Source organism: Oncorhynchus gorbuscha, linkage group LG15 (genome assembly GCF_021184085.1).
Source record: "Oncorhynchus gorbuscha isolate QuinsamMale2020 ecotype Even-year linkage group LG15, OgorEven_v1.0, whole genome shotgun sequence".
Taxonomy (NCBI): Eukaryota; Metazoa; Chordata; class Actinopteri; order Salmoniformes; family Salmonidae; genus Oncorhynchus; species Oncorhynchus gorbuscha.
Genome location: NC_060187.1, coordinates 78454256 through 78468884, shown reverse-complemented (window position 1 = coordinate 78468884; position 14629 = coordinate 78454256).

Below are 14629 nucleotides of genomic sequence, written 5' to 3'. Positions count from 1 at the left end.
AATGAACCAGACTTGTGGTCTATCATTTTTTTCTGATGTCTTGGCTGATTTCTTTTGATTTTCCCATGATGTCAAGCAAAGAGGCACTGAGTTTGAAGGTAGGCCTTGAAATACATCCACAAGTACACCTCCAATGGACTCAAATTATGTCAATTAGCCTATCAGAAGCTTCTGAAGCCATGACATATTTTTGGGGAATTTTCAAAGCTGTTTAAAGGCACAGTCAACTCAGTGTATGTAAACTTCTGAATCACTGGAATTGTGATGCAGTCAATTATAAGTTAAATAATCTGTCTTTAAATAATTGTTGGAAAAATGTCTTGTGTCATACACAAAGTAGATGTCCTAACCGACTTGCCAAAACTACAGTTTGTTAACAAGAAATTTGTGGAGTGATGGAAAAACGATTTTTAATGACTTCAACCTAAGTCTATGTAAACTCAACTTTGGCGATGTCATCTTCAAACTAGTTTCCAATACTCTACTCAGCAAACTGGATGCAGTTTATCACAGTGCCATCCGTTTTGTTACTAAAGCACCTTATACCACCCACCACTGTGACCTGTATGCTCTAGTCGGCTGGCCCTCGCTACATATTCGTCGCCAGACCCACTGGCTCCAGGTCATCTACAAGTCCATGCTAGGTAAAGCTCCGCCTTATCTCCGTTCACTGGTCATGATGGCAACACCCACCCGTAGCATGCGCTCCAGCAGGTGTATCTCACTGATCATCCCTAAAGCCCACACCTCATTTGGCCGCCTTTCGTTCCAGTTCTCTGCTGCCTGTGACTGGAACGAATTGCAAAAATCGCTGAAGTTGGAGACTTTAATCTCCCGCACCAACTTCAAACATCTGCTATCTCAGCTAACCGATCGCTGCAGCTGTACATAGTCTATCGGTAAATACCCCACCCAATTTTACCTACCTCATCTCCAAACTGTTTATATTTATTTACTTTTCTGCTCTTTTGTACACCAATATCTCTACCTGTACATGACCATCTGATCATTTATCACAGTGTTAATCTGCAAAATTATAATTATCTGCCTACCTCATTTCTTTTACACAATGTATATAGACTCTTTTTTTCTACTGTGTTATTGACTTGTTAATTGTTTACTCCATGTGTAACTGTGTTGTCTGTTCACACTGCTATGCTTTATCTTGGCCAGGTCTCAGTTGTAAATGAGAACTTGTTCTCAACTAGCCTACCTGGTTAAATAAAGGTAAAATAAAAAAACTTCCGACTTTAACTGTACATATAAGATGTTAGGTCATGCAGCAGGGTTCCCCAACTGGTGAGCCAATTCAGGCCCGCGAGTGATTTTATTTGGACCCCCAAGTTATTTTTTATTGTTGGACATAAAAGACTGTAAAAAAAAAAAAAAACAGTAGCACATCAGCTCAAACTGATTTTAATGTTGGTAATCCAAAGTATTCCCAAACATAATAGAGATATGTATTTTATCATATAGGAATGTAAGCAAGGTTTGCCATTTTTATGTTTTAGTCCAGTGTTATGTCTGTTTGGACTTCTTGTGGTCAATTTGCAGTCTACAAATGATTTGTAATTTGGCCCGTGGCTGAATCTAGTTGATGATCCCTGTCATACAGGGTTAGAGGCCATGAGGTGTTGCCTCACTTTGTTTTTTAAAAACTATTTTTGCCGCTTGCCTGAGTGACCCGAGTTGTAAGTGAGTTCCATGCAACCATCGCTCGATAAGATACTGTGCATTACCCTGAGTGCATTCCAGATTTGGGGACTGTGAAGTGACCCCTGGTGTTATGTCTTGTGGCTTAAGTACTGTGTCAGCTGTATGTAAGTGAATTATACAAACTATTTGGAATTTTCAACAGTATGTTTCTTACAAGAGTGATGTGGTGAATCTCATCCACTTTGCGCAATGAGAGACATTGTGTTGTATTTTCAACATTCATTCTCGCTATTTTGACAGGGTACTTTTTTACTTTGATATACCATTTAGTTCAGCTTGACATGTTTGAGTTCCAATGATGTTTCTGTGATAGTCAGTCTATAGTTGTTGGTCATTAGGAATGCACATTTGACTGTGAAATTCCAATCAATCTTATACATTTTATGACTGGGCTCAGTCACAGCATAGACTGACATTGATTCTGCATCTTGTAAGTGTTCCATAGAAGCTAATCTCCATATGATGGCAGTTGTCATTACTGGAAATCTGTTCAATGCAATGTCCACTTTGTAACACAGGGTGGCAGTGTTGGATCAATTCAATGCATTTCTACTAATGTAACCAGTTTCTGCATACTGGTAGTCTTGGAGAGCTTTCTGATCAGTGAGAATGTCTGCTGATTTAAAAAAATAACAAATAATTTGTGCCTTATATCATGACCACATCCGTAGGGTAGAGATGGAGTGTGTGAGTGCACATAACACACCACACACAACCCTCTCTCCCCCTCCTTCTGTTGACTACAGCAGGCTTTCACAGCTCCTTGACAATGCAATGTTACTGGCTTAGAGAGACCACATGACCAGTGGAGATGTTGGCCGATTGGTTTCTCTGGCAACAGCTCTGAGACCACAGACAGGATGTGACAGAGGAGGGAGACAGTGATAGACTAAGCAAAAGTCATGTCTGTCAATCCCATGTAATCAAACTGGTGGGTCCCTGTCAAATGATCAAATTCCTTTTGTCAGGATTTACTTGTTTTTGGACCGAAAGCAAACACATTCCAAACTAGACTTAAGCAATGCATGTCATTCAGATTTTTTTGTGGATAGTTGAAAGTGTTGAAAGATTTTCCTTCTCAGTAGTGAAGGTACCTCGTCTACATCCTTCTCATTTTATAGATGTTTCATAGGCAATCATGTCTTGGAGGAGAACAGGCAGGGTTTCATAGGCAATAATGTATTAGAGGAGAACAGGCAGGGTTTCATAGGCAATAATGTCTTGGAGGAGAACAGGCAGGATTTCATAGGCAATAATGTCTTGGAGGAGAACAGGCAGGGTTTCATAGGCAATAATGTATTGGAGGAGAACAGGCAGGGTTTCATAGGCAATAATGTCTTGGAGGAGAACAGGCAGGATTTCATAGGCAATAATGTATTAGAGGAGAACAGGCAGGATTTCATAGGCAATAATGTCTTGGAGGAGAACAGGCAGGGTTTCATAGGCAATAATGTCTTGGAGGAGAACAGGCAGGGTTTCATAGGCAATAATGTATTAGAGGACAACAGACAGGGTTTCATAGGCAATAATGTCTTGGAGGAGAACAGGCAGGGTTTCATAGGCAATAATGTCTTGGAGGAGAACAGGCAGGGTTTCATAGGCAATAATGTATTAGAGGAGAACAGGCAGGATTTCATAGGCAATAATGTATTGGAGGAGAACAGGCAGGATTTCATAGGCAATAATGTCATGGAGGAGAACAGGCAGGGTTTCATAGACAATAATGTCTTGGAGGAGAACAGGCAGGGTTTCATGGGCAATAATGTATTGGAGGAGAACAGGCAGGGTTTCATAGGCAATAATGTATTGGAGGAGAACAGGCAGGGTTTCATAGGCAATAATGTCTTGGAGGAGAACAGGCAGGGTTTCATAGGCAATAATGTATTGGAGGAGAACAGGCAGGGTTTCATGGGCAATAATGTATTGGAGGAGAACAGGCAGGGTTTCATAGGCAATAATGTATTGGAGGAGAACAGGCAGGGTTTCATAGGCAATAATGTATTGGAGGAGAACAGGCAGGGTTTCATAGGTGTTAGCAGTTGATGTTACTCTTCAATAATACAGGCCCCAAAGCAAATCAGGGGGGAGGAAAATAGGTGTATTAAAAGAGAAGAAATCATGTGGGGAGGTAGATGTTCATTCTCCCCTGTCCTCAGTGATTCTCCCCTGTCCCCTGTCCTCAGTGATTTCTGTGTGATTCTCTCCACAGAACAAAGCGCAGGGTGTAATTTATAACCCACAGCCCTAGCCTATGGTTGACCAATTATAATTCCTTGCAGTAAAATGCGGCCTATGGCAAAATAACAAGTGTCCTATATTAAACTCAATGTACAGACGATTCAGACCAATGAAAACGTGGCACACGTAGCTATGAGTCCAGGACCGATAGAACTACACAGATTATAAACATGTTGAACTGAAAACCTTTAGTCTTCTTGTCCTCTACGTTGTGTATTATCTTAAAATATTCTTACATAGGCATGACATCTTGGAGAACGGGCAGGGTTTCATAGGTATGACCTCTATGAGAACGGGCAGGGTTTCATAGGTATGACCTCTATGAGAACGGGCAGGGTTTCATAGGTATGACCTCTATGAGAACGGGCAGGGTTTCATAGGTATGACCTCTATGAGAACGGGCAGGGTTTCATAGGCATGACCTCTATGAGAACGGGCAGGGTTTCATAGGTATGACCTCTATGAGAACGGGCAGGGTTTCATAGGTATGACCTCTATGAGAACGGGCAGGGTTTCATAGGTATGACCTCTATGAGAACGGGCAGGGTTTCATAGGCATGACCTCTATGAGAACGCGCAGGGTTTCATAGGCATGACCTCTATGAGAACGGGCAGGGTTTCATAGGCATGACCTCTATGAGAACGGGCAGGGTTTCATAGGCATGATCTCTATGAGAACGGGCAGGGTTTCATAGGCATGACCTCTATGAGAACGGGCAGGGTTTCATAGGCATGACCTCTATGAGAACGGGCAGGGTTTCATAGGCATGACATCTATGAGAACGGGCAGGGTTTCATAGGCATGACCTCTATGAGAACGGGCAGGGTTTCCTAGGTATGACCTCTATGAGAACGGGCAGGGTTTCATAGGCATGACCTCTATGAGAACGGGCAGGGTTTAATAGGCATGACGTCTTGGAGATGGGCAGGGTTTCATTGGCAATAATGTATTGGAGGAGAACAGGCAGGGTTTTATAGGCAATAATGTATTGGAGGAGAACAGGCAGGGTTTCATAGGCAATAATGTATTGGAGGAGAACAGGCAGGGTTTCATAGGCAATAATGTATTAGAGGAGAACAGGCAGGATTTCATAGGCAATAATGTATTGGAGGAGAACATCAGGGTTTAATAGGCAGGGTTTAATAGGCATGACCTCTAGGGGAACGGGCAGGGTTTAATAGGCATGACCTCTAGGGTTTCGTGCAGGATGGAGGATGCAAATGGAAGTCAGTGGTCGGCTCTCACTGCATGATCACACTTCTGATAATCTGTCTGCTGCACTTGGTGACTGGTTCCTGTTCTCATTTCACAGTTTCCTGTTTCAGACAAGGAAGTTGACTCAAGACTCACAGTTGCAAACAGAGAAAGACCGAACAGCAGTATCCCTCCCAAAGTTTTAAAAACAACTGAAAACAGAATTCTTCACCAACCTTATATTTCTTGCACTCGTACCTGAACTTGTCTTTTCTTCCTGGCACTGATTCTGCTGATAACCGCTATTTTTAAGAAGAGTCTACTCTCAATGATTGTGATATGTGGTTGATTTACCCTACTAAATATGTTTGAATACACTGACCGTGAGTCATTCTGGCTAAGCGTCTGCTAAATGACTCCAACCACTGGGCAGGGTAGCCTAGTGGTTAGAGCGTTGGACTAGTAGCCGGAAGGTTGCAAGTTCAAACCCCCGAGCTGACAAGGTACAAATCTGTCGTTCTGCCCCTGAACAGGCAGTTAATCCACTGTTCCTAGGCCGTCATTGTTGGCCAGCTCCAACAAGCCCTGGTCAGGCCCTCTCTGTACGCAGCCTGCCTCTGTTCCGTACCTACAGACATCCATCCATCTTCCAGGTCAGCACACATGTCACTACCACGCCAGTTTTCTCTCTTTCTCTCTGTTCTTCTCCCTCTTTGTTCTGCAGGAGGAGTTCTGAATTTAGAGAGGTAGTGTGTTGGCTAAGCATAATAAATAAATACAATTGTGAGGGATAAAAAAGTAATATGCTACATGAAAGCAGAATTTGTATGAACAGAAATATTTAGTAGACTAATTATTATGCAGTAGTCTAGGCAGGAGAGTTTGTCAGGTTCCAGACAAGGAATTTGTGGGTAATGAAGATTAGAAAGTGTTGATCAAGATTAAAATGAGCAGGCCATTCTTACTGTTGTTTTACCACCCACTGTGCTGGTCTCATGATTTCTGCATGACCGTGCTTTTGTGCCCTAACTCAGTGGCCATAGTCTTTTGTTCTCGGGCTTGCGGTGGGCAGCACAGAGCTTTCATTCACCGAAGCTGTTTGTTGTCAATCTCACGATCTGCACGCATTCCCGAGCACCTCGTCCCCCAGTCATGCGCAAAAACCAAAAATATTGTTGCGCCACTGGTCCACACATTACAGTATTCAATAAACACGTCGACTCAGAGCTGATGGCGGTCTGGCATTTAAGGCCTGAACAGCACCTAACCCAAGACCATACCGGAAAAAACACTTCTCATCTGTGGTAGGCTAAGTGAATAACGTGATGCGCCTCCTCCTGTAATATTTTATTTTATAAGGATGGGGACAAATTTACCATTGAAGCTGCTTCACTCAACTCTGCCTCACGCCTTACACCAATACATAGTTTAGTTAGCTTCTTAGCTATCTGTAAAAAGTGTTAGTGTTATTAGCCTTAGCCTATTTAGCTAACTTGAACCAGATAATCTCCCACTGCCACGATGGACATCAAACATTGGCTCCGCCAAAGTATCCAAACAAAGCTAAAGGAGTGCAATGAGCAGCAGCAGCATCAAACCACCGAGGCCGCCGCCAAGCCCATTAGTGATGATGCCGCCGAGCTCCAGCTAGCTCCGCGTGCAGAGCCTTCCCCCTCTTTCACAAGCTCTGCCAGGATAATGGCTCATTCCACCTCCGACTGTTCCTGACAATCTTGGAACAGAGGAGCCAGCCCCGGTTAGCCTAGAATCCTACCCTAGCTGTAGGTTTTCTGTCCAAAAACATTTGTTTAATAGCAACTGGTTCATAGGAAGAGAGTGTCTGGAATATTTGGTTACTGCAGATGCAAAACAAATTCTCCCATGTCAAAAGTTCTGTGTTGGGTCCAATGTTAACGCAGACAAGGCCTTCACCAAATCTGGGTGTTCTAACTGGAAGCATGCTATTGATACAATCGATTCACTAGGCATGCATAACGTGAAGAGCATTTTAAATGCACTGTACTGTGGAAAGAAAAAAACTAGTTTGGGTTTGGGTACTCAGAGGTCAACACTTGTTAATGATGGGCGGCTGGCAAGAAATCACATGTAAGTGTCGGTGATTGTGGACATTTATTGAGCTCCTTGTTTCAAACCAGCAACCACTGAGGGGGACATTGGATGCAATAGAGTCAAGAGCGGAGGGGGGCAGTGGACTTTTTCTGTCTATGATGGAACATACTCTCTGAGATGACAAGGAACTCGCCAAGGTGTTTAGCACCATACCCCACAATACCACATACACGTCACACATTACTCTAAATGAAATCATAGGGCTTATTAGTGGTATTGTCACTGAGGAAGCTAAGTGCGAGAACTAATTGTCCACTTAGAGAAACGTGTTCAGCCAGCAGAGAAGAAGCATGCTACACTGAATGAAAGCTTAACTAATCCAACTGGCATTTGAGAGGGATCTTACAAAAAGTTTTGGAGAGAATGGAATGATCGATTACTCAGGAAGTTCCACAGAGCATCAATGAGGCTGCAAGTGTTCAGAAAAGATGAGTTACAGTTCATATAAGGAAATCAGTCAATTGAAATCGATTCATTAGTCTCTAATCCATGGATTTCACATGACTGTGCAGGGGCACAGGCCTAACTACTGGGGAGCAGGGTTAGGCCTGTATACCTGTATAATGATAATGCTGTTTAATCAGCACTAATCACCTGCCAGATTGATGGATTATCTTGGCAAAGGAGAAATGCTCACTAACAGGGATGTAAACAAATTTGTGAACAAAATTTGAGGAAAGTAATCTTTTTATGCATACAGAACATTTCTGCGATCTTTTATTTCAGCTCATGAAACATGGGACTAACACCTTACATGTTGGGTTTATATTAGGTCATGCCTTTATTGATCTGATATTTAGTTTACTATGCCTACTACTTGGTACCTCTGGTTTGTTCTGTTCGCTGAGGTCGTCTACAGATTTTGCGCCAACCTCACTGTCACTTCAAAAGCACAAGTCAATGATCTCGGAGTGTCGTAATTTTGTTTATTGTGGGATAGTGTGATATAAGCACAATTCAATATCATTTCAATGCAAGAACCCTCAAAAATATTGCCCTCTCGATGATTTCAACTACCCCCTTATCCTGGCAATGGGTCTGCCCAACACCAGAGCCAATCGCATGCAAGGAACAAAGAACCATTGAGCCACATTCAAACACCGCCAGAAAGCTGATGCCTAGAGGAAAAAGGTAATATAGCATCTGTCTCTGCCTTACATTTCTGAACAGCTCAAATAAAAACTACAGTGGGGAGAACAAGTATTTGATACACTGCCGATTTTGCAGGTTTTCCTACTTACAAAGCATGTAGAGGTCTGTAATTGTTTATCATAGGTATACTTCAACTGTGAGAGACGGAATCTAAAACAAAAATCCAGAAAATCACATTGTATGATTTTTAAGTAATTAATTTGCATCAATCCCGTTAGCGGGATCTCAGCCCAAAGAGGTTAACAAAATAGAACAACAACAAAAAGGGAAAAGTGGTGTGTGCATATGTATTCACTCCCTTTGCTATGAAGCCCCTAAATAATGTCTGGTGCAACCAATTACCTTCAGAAGTCACATAATTAGTTAAATAAAGTCCACCTGTGTGGAATCTAAATGTCACATGTTCTGTCACATGATGTCATTATATATACACCTGTTCTGAAATGCTCCAGAGTCTGCAACACCACTTGGCAAGGGGCACCATGAATACCAAGGAGCTCTCGAAACAGGTCAGGGACAAAGTTGTGGAGAAGTACAGATCGAGGTTGGATTATAAAAACATATCTGAAACTTTGAACATACCACGGAGCACCAAATCCATTATTAAAAAATGGAAAGGACATGGCACCACAACAAACCTGCCAAGAGAGGGCCGCCCACCAAAACTCCCAGACCAGGCAAGGAGGGCATTAATCAGAGAGGCAACAAAGAGACCAAAGATCAGCCTGAAGGAGCTGCAAAGCTCCACAGCGGAGATTGGAGTATCTGCCCATAGGGCCACCTTAAGCTGTACACTCCACAGAGCTGGGCTTTCCGGATGAGTGGCCAGAAAAAAAGGCATTGCTTAAAGAAATAAATAAGCAAACATGTTTGGTGTTCACCAAAAGGCATGTGGGAGCCTCTCCAAACTTATGGAAGAAGGTACCCTGATCAGATGAGACTAAAATGTCATTTTTTGGCCATCAAAGAAAACACTATGTCCGGAGCAAACCCAACGCCTCTCATCACCCCGAGAACAGCATGGTGGTGGCAGCATCATGCTGTGGGAATGTTTTTAATCTGCAGGGACTGGGAAACTGGTCAGAATTGAAGGAATGATGGATGGTGCTAAATACAGGGAAATTATTGAGGAAAACCTGTTTCAGTCTTTCAGAGATTTGACACTGGGACGGAGGTTCACCTTCCAGCAGGACAATGAGCCTAAGCATACTGCTAAAGCAGCACTCGAGTGGTTTAAGGGGAAACATTTAAATGTATTGGAATGACCTAGTCAAATCCCAGACCTCAATCCAATTGAGAATCCGTGGTATGACTTAAATATTGCTGTACATCAGTGGAACACATCCAACTTGAAGGAGCTGGAGCAGTTTTGCCTTGAATGGTTAAAAAGGGGCAAAAAATGGGCGAAAATCCCAGTGGCTAGATGTTCCAAGCTTATAGAGACATACCCCAAGAGACTTGCAACTGTAATTGTTGCAAAAAGTGTCTCTACAAAGTATTGACTTTGGAGGGGAGGGGGAATAGTAATGCACACTCAAGTTTTTTGTTTCACAATAAAAAATATTTTGCATCTTCAAAGTGGTAGGCATGTTGTGTAAATTAAATGATACAACCCCCCCAAAATCTATTTTAATTCCAGCTTGTAAGTCAACAAAATAGGAAAAATGCCAAGCCGGGTGAATACTTTCGCAAGCCACTGTAGGTAGGGGTGAAGTGACTATGCATAGAAAATAAACAGCGAGTAGCAGCAGTGTACAAAATAAATTGAGGTGTCCAGTAATAGTCTGGTGGCCATTTAATTAATTGTTCAACCGTCTTATGGCTTGAGGATATAAGTTAAGGAGTCTTTTGCTCCTAGACTTGGTGCTCTGGTACCGCTTGCTGTGCGGTAGCAGAGAAAACAGTCTATGACTTGGGTGACTGGAGTCTCTGACAATTTTATGGGTTTTCCTCTGACAGCGCCTATTATATAGGTCCTGGATTGCAGGAAGCATGGCACCAGTGATGTACCTGGCCGTACGCACTATACTCTGTAGAGCCTTATTGTCAGATGCCGAGCAGTTGCCATACCAGGCGGTGATGCAAATGGTCAGGATGCCCTCGATGGTGCAGCTGTAGAACTTTTTGAGGATCTGAGGACCCATGCCAAAACTTTTCAATCTCCTGAGGGGGAAAAGGTGTTGTCGTGCTGTCTACAATGTATAAAACAGTAAAAAGACAAGAAAACCCTTGAATGAGTAGGTGAGTCCAAACTTTTGTCTGGTTCTGTGTATATATGTTGATGTCGGAAGTTTACATACACCTAGGCCAAATACATTTAAACTCAGTTTTTCACAATTCCTGACATTTAATCCTTGGTGAAATTCCCTGTCTTAGGTCAGTTAGGATCACCACTTTATTTTAAGAATGTGAAATGTCAGAATAATAGTAGAGAGAATTATTTATTTCAGATTTTATTTTTTTCATTACATTCCGAGTGGGTCAGAATACACTCAGTTACATACACTCAGTTAGTATTTGGTAGCATTGCCTTTAAATTGTTTAACTTGGGTAAAACGTTTTGGGTAGCCTTCCACAAGCTTCCCACAATAGGTTTGTTGAATTTTGGCCCATTCCTCCTGACAGAGCTGGTATACAGTAACTGAGTCAGGTTTGTAGGCCAGGTTTGTAGGCCAGGGCTTTGTGATGGCCACTCCAATACCTTGACTTTGTTGTCCTTAAAGCCATTTTGCCACAACTTTGGAAGTATGCTTTTTTGTCCATTTGGAAGACCCATTTGCGACCAAGCTTTAACTTCCTGACTGATGTCTTGAGATGTTACTTCAATATATCACATAATTTTCCTCCTTCATGAAGCCATCTATTTTGTGAAGTGCACCAGTCCCTCCTGCAGCAAAGCACCCCCACAACATGATGCTGCCACCCCCGTGCTTCAATGTTGGGATGGTGTTCTTCGGCTTGCAAGACTCCCCCTTTTTCCTCCAAACATAACGATGGTCATTATCGCCAAACAGTTCTATTTTTGTTTCATCAGACCAGAGGACATTTCTCCAAAAGTACGATCTTTGTCCCCATGTGCAGTTGCAAACCGTAGCCTGGCTTTTTTATGGAGGTTTTGGAGCAGTGGCTTCTTCCTTGCTGAGCGGCCTTTCAGGTTATATCGATATAGGACTCGTTTTACTGTGAATATAGATACTTTTGTACCTGTTTCTTCTAGCATCTTCACAAAGTCCTTTGCTGTTGTTCTGGGATTGATTTTCACTTTTCGCACCCAAGTACGTTCATCTCTAAGAGACAGAACGCATCGCCTTCCTGAGCGGTATGATGGCTGCGTGGTCCCATGGTGTTTATACTTGCGTACTATTGTTTGTACAGATGAACGTGGTACCTTCAGGCGTTTGGAAATTGCTCCCAAGGATGAACCAGACTTGTGGAGGTTTACATATTTTTTTTGAGGTCTTGGCTTATTTCTTTTGATTTTCCCATGATGTCACTGAGTTTGAAGGTAGGCCTTGAAATACATCCACAGGTGGTTTGTTAACAAGAACAAGAATTTAACAAGAAATTTGTGAAGTAGTTGAAAAACAAGTTTTAATGACTCCAACCTCAATATATGTAAACTTCTGACTTCAACTGTATATATATATATTACACAAGCAAGACAGTCTACACACGAAATCTACACATTGCATTGGGACAAAACTAGCAGCATTTTGTGTGAAAATCCGGAACTGCAGGACACTTCATGTTTTGTGGATAAAATAAAAATGTACAGAGATCCATTCCTGATAGGCTGATCAGATTATCTTTCAGCCTCAGAGCTTGATAAGATTTAATAGCAGCTTCAGAGGCTGATAATTCAGGATGCTGCTTTCTTGTCTGTTTCATGAGTAATGGAGTAATGGAGGCATATTAGCAGTTCAAGTGCCTTATAGGCTGATACATACATATGATATGAGTGGGTGAGCTCTATTCCTGCCATGCTGATCAGATTCAATAGCAGCCTCAGAGGCTCATAAATCATGATGCTGCCATTTATGGTTCCATGCTGACTCAATTAACCACATCCCTCCTCTTTGCCGTAGTAAACTGTTGGGGAATAATCAGAATTAGTTGGTAACATAGTGTAACGAACTTCGTCTGTTGTTTGAAGAGAGTCAGACCGAAATGCAGCGTGTAGGTTACTCATGACTTTTAATGAAGATAATGCGGTACATGAAATAACTGAAAATACAAAAACAACAAACGAGTAAAACTAATTACAGCCTATCTGGTGACTAACACAGAGACAGGTACAATCACCCACGAAATACAACGCTCACTCAGGCTACCTAAATACGGTTCCCAATCCGAGACAACGAGAATCAGCTGACTCCGATTAGGAATCGCCTCAGGCAGCCAAGCCTAACTAGACACACCCCTAATAATACACACTCCCAATTAATACAAACCCCAATACGAAATACAACATATAAACCCATGTCACACCCTGGCCTACCCAAACATATAACAAAACCACAAGATACAATGACCAAGGCGTGACACATAGGTAAGATGTTTTATATTCATCATGTGTGTGTAAGTTACTTCTCATCAGAATGTTTATTTTTGTATAATACTGTGGCCGGGTTGCAGTTATCTGTTCTCTGTCAGGACTAAGTTACTTGGGCCGGAGAGAGTGGAGAGGTCAAGCGTGGATCTCTTGGCTCCACAATGTCTGTGTGCCAGTCAATGTGTCTCTGTGATCTTGTCAAGATAGGGTGGATGTGATATATGCCTGTTGATATGAGGATTTGTTTTATGGTTCTGAGTTTGAGAAAATAACATAGTTTAGGAGACAAATCTGAACAATAAATTATGCCCAATGCTGTCTGGCTATGTGTGTCTTTGCTATAAAGGATCTCAGTTGCAATGTGTAAGGGACTCTCAGAGAATTCATTTGTAGACACTGAATTGATCTGAGAGTCACAGGGTTGTGATGGAGCTCATATAATTAAAGATGGACTTTGTGATAACTCTGACTTGTGTGTGGTTTGCTCTCATGATTTGGTAAATACAGGAAATTTCCACGACAAAACTCTTGCATATTGTGTCATTCTTAATCCCCCAGTGGGTCAGAAGTTTACATACACTCAATTAATATTTGGTACTCAAGTTCTACAATGAAAGGCAATGTAGTATTATTTAGGTTTAGCTGTGTATGACCTGTATGTCTCATCTCTCTCTGCCTGGGTGTAACTGTATGCACTTTGTCCCTTCAGTCACTCCATACCAAAAGCTAGAGCTCCTCTACTTCACTGAGCCTGGGGTTCCGGAATTCTAAAGGAGTCCTACAGGAATCCAGTCTACTTACAGCTCCTGCAAGACTGGGTTTATTTGATTTGAACCAGTCCAGTCTATTGTTGATTTAGGGACAATGTTAATGAGGAAATCTGATGATTAAGATTTGGAATTCTGCCAACCCTTTTTATCGTGAGAAACTTAAAAATATATATATTTCCCTGTTTATATCATGGAACAAAAGTATAACATAAAGAAAGGGTGTGTGTGTGTCTTTAAATAACACATTCCCTGCATAGTGCACTGCTAGTCCTGGCCATTGGTAGTGGGAATAGAGTGCCATTTCAGATGTACATACTCATTGCCGGCATGTTTATGTAGTAGAAGGATGCCATGGCAACCAAGATTGGTCCTGAACCGGAAGACTAACATGTCAATCCGCATGTTGATGAAGGTCCTTCTGAGATAGGCACTGCTCAGATGTCTTAATCAGGTCATGCCCAGTTGTTGGGGAGTTGAGGTGTTTTGCAGATGAAACCATGAAAAGCCCATCTCAAGTCAGCCCTCTAGAACAAGCTTGATGTCTACTCTAGGGGGTATGCTCTTTTAAGAGCATCTTTCAGAATGTTGAGAAATAAATGTAATGCATAGAATAATATACGATGCCACCCTTTTGTATGGTATGTCCACGTTGTACATTCTTACAGTATTTTTTTTATTTTTATATTTTATTTTTGCATTTTCCAATGAAGAACATTCAAAACAAAAGTGAAAAGATATTAGACAACGATAGGACAAAATGACAGTAACAGACGAACGTAACAAAAATAAATTATAATTATAGTTATATAAACAAACATACAATAATAAAAAATATTTAAAAAAAAATAAAAAAAATAAAAAATAAAAAAAATAACG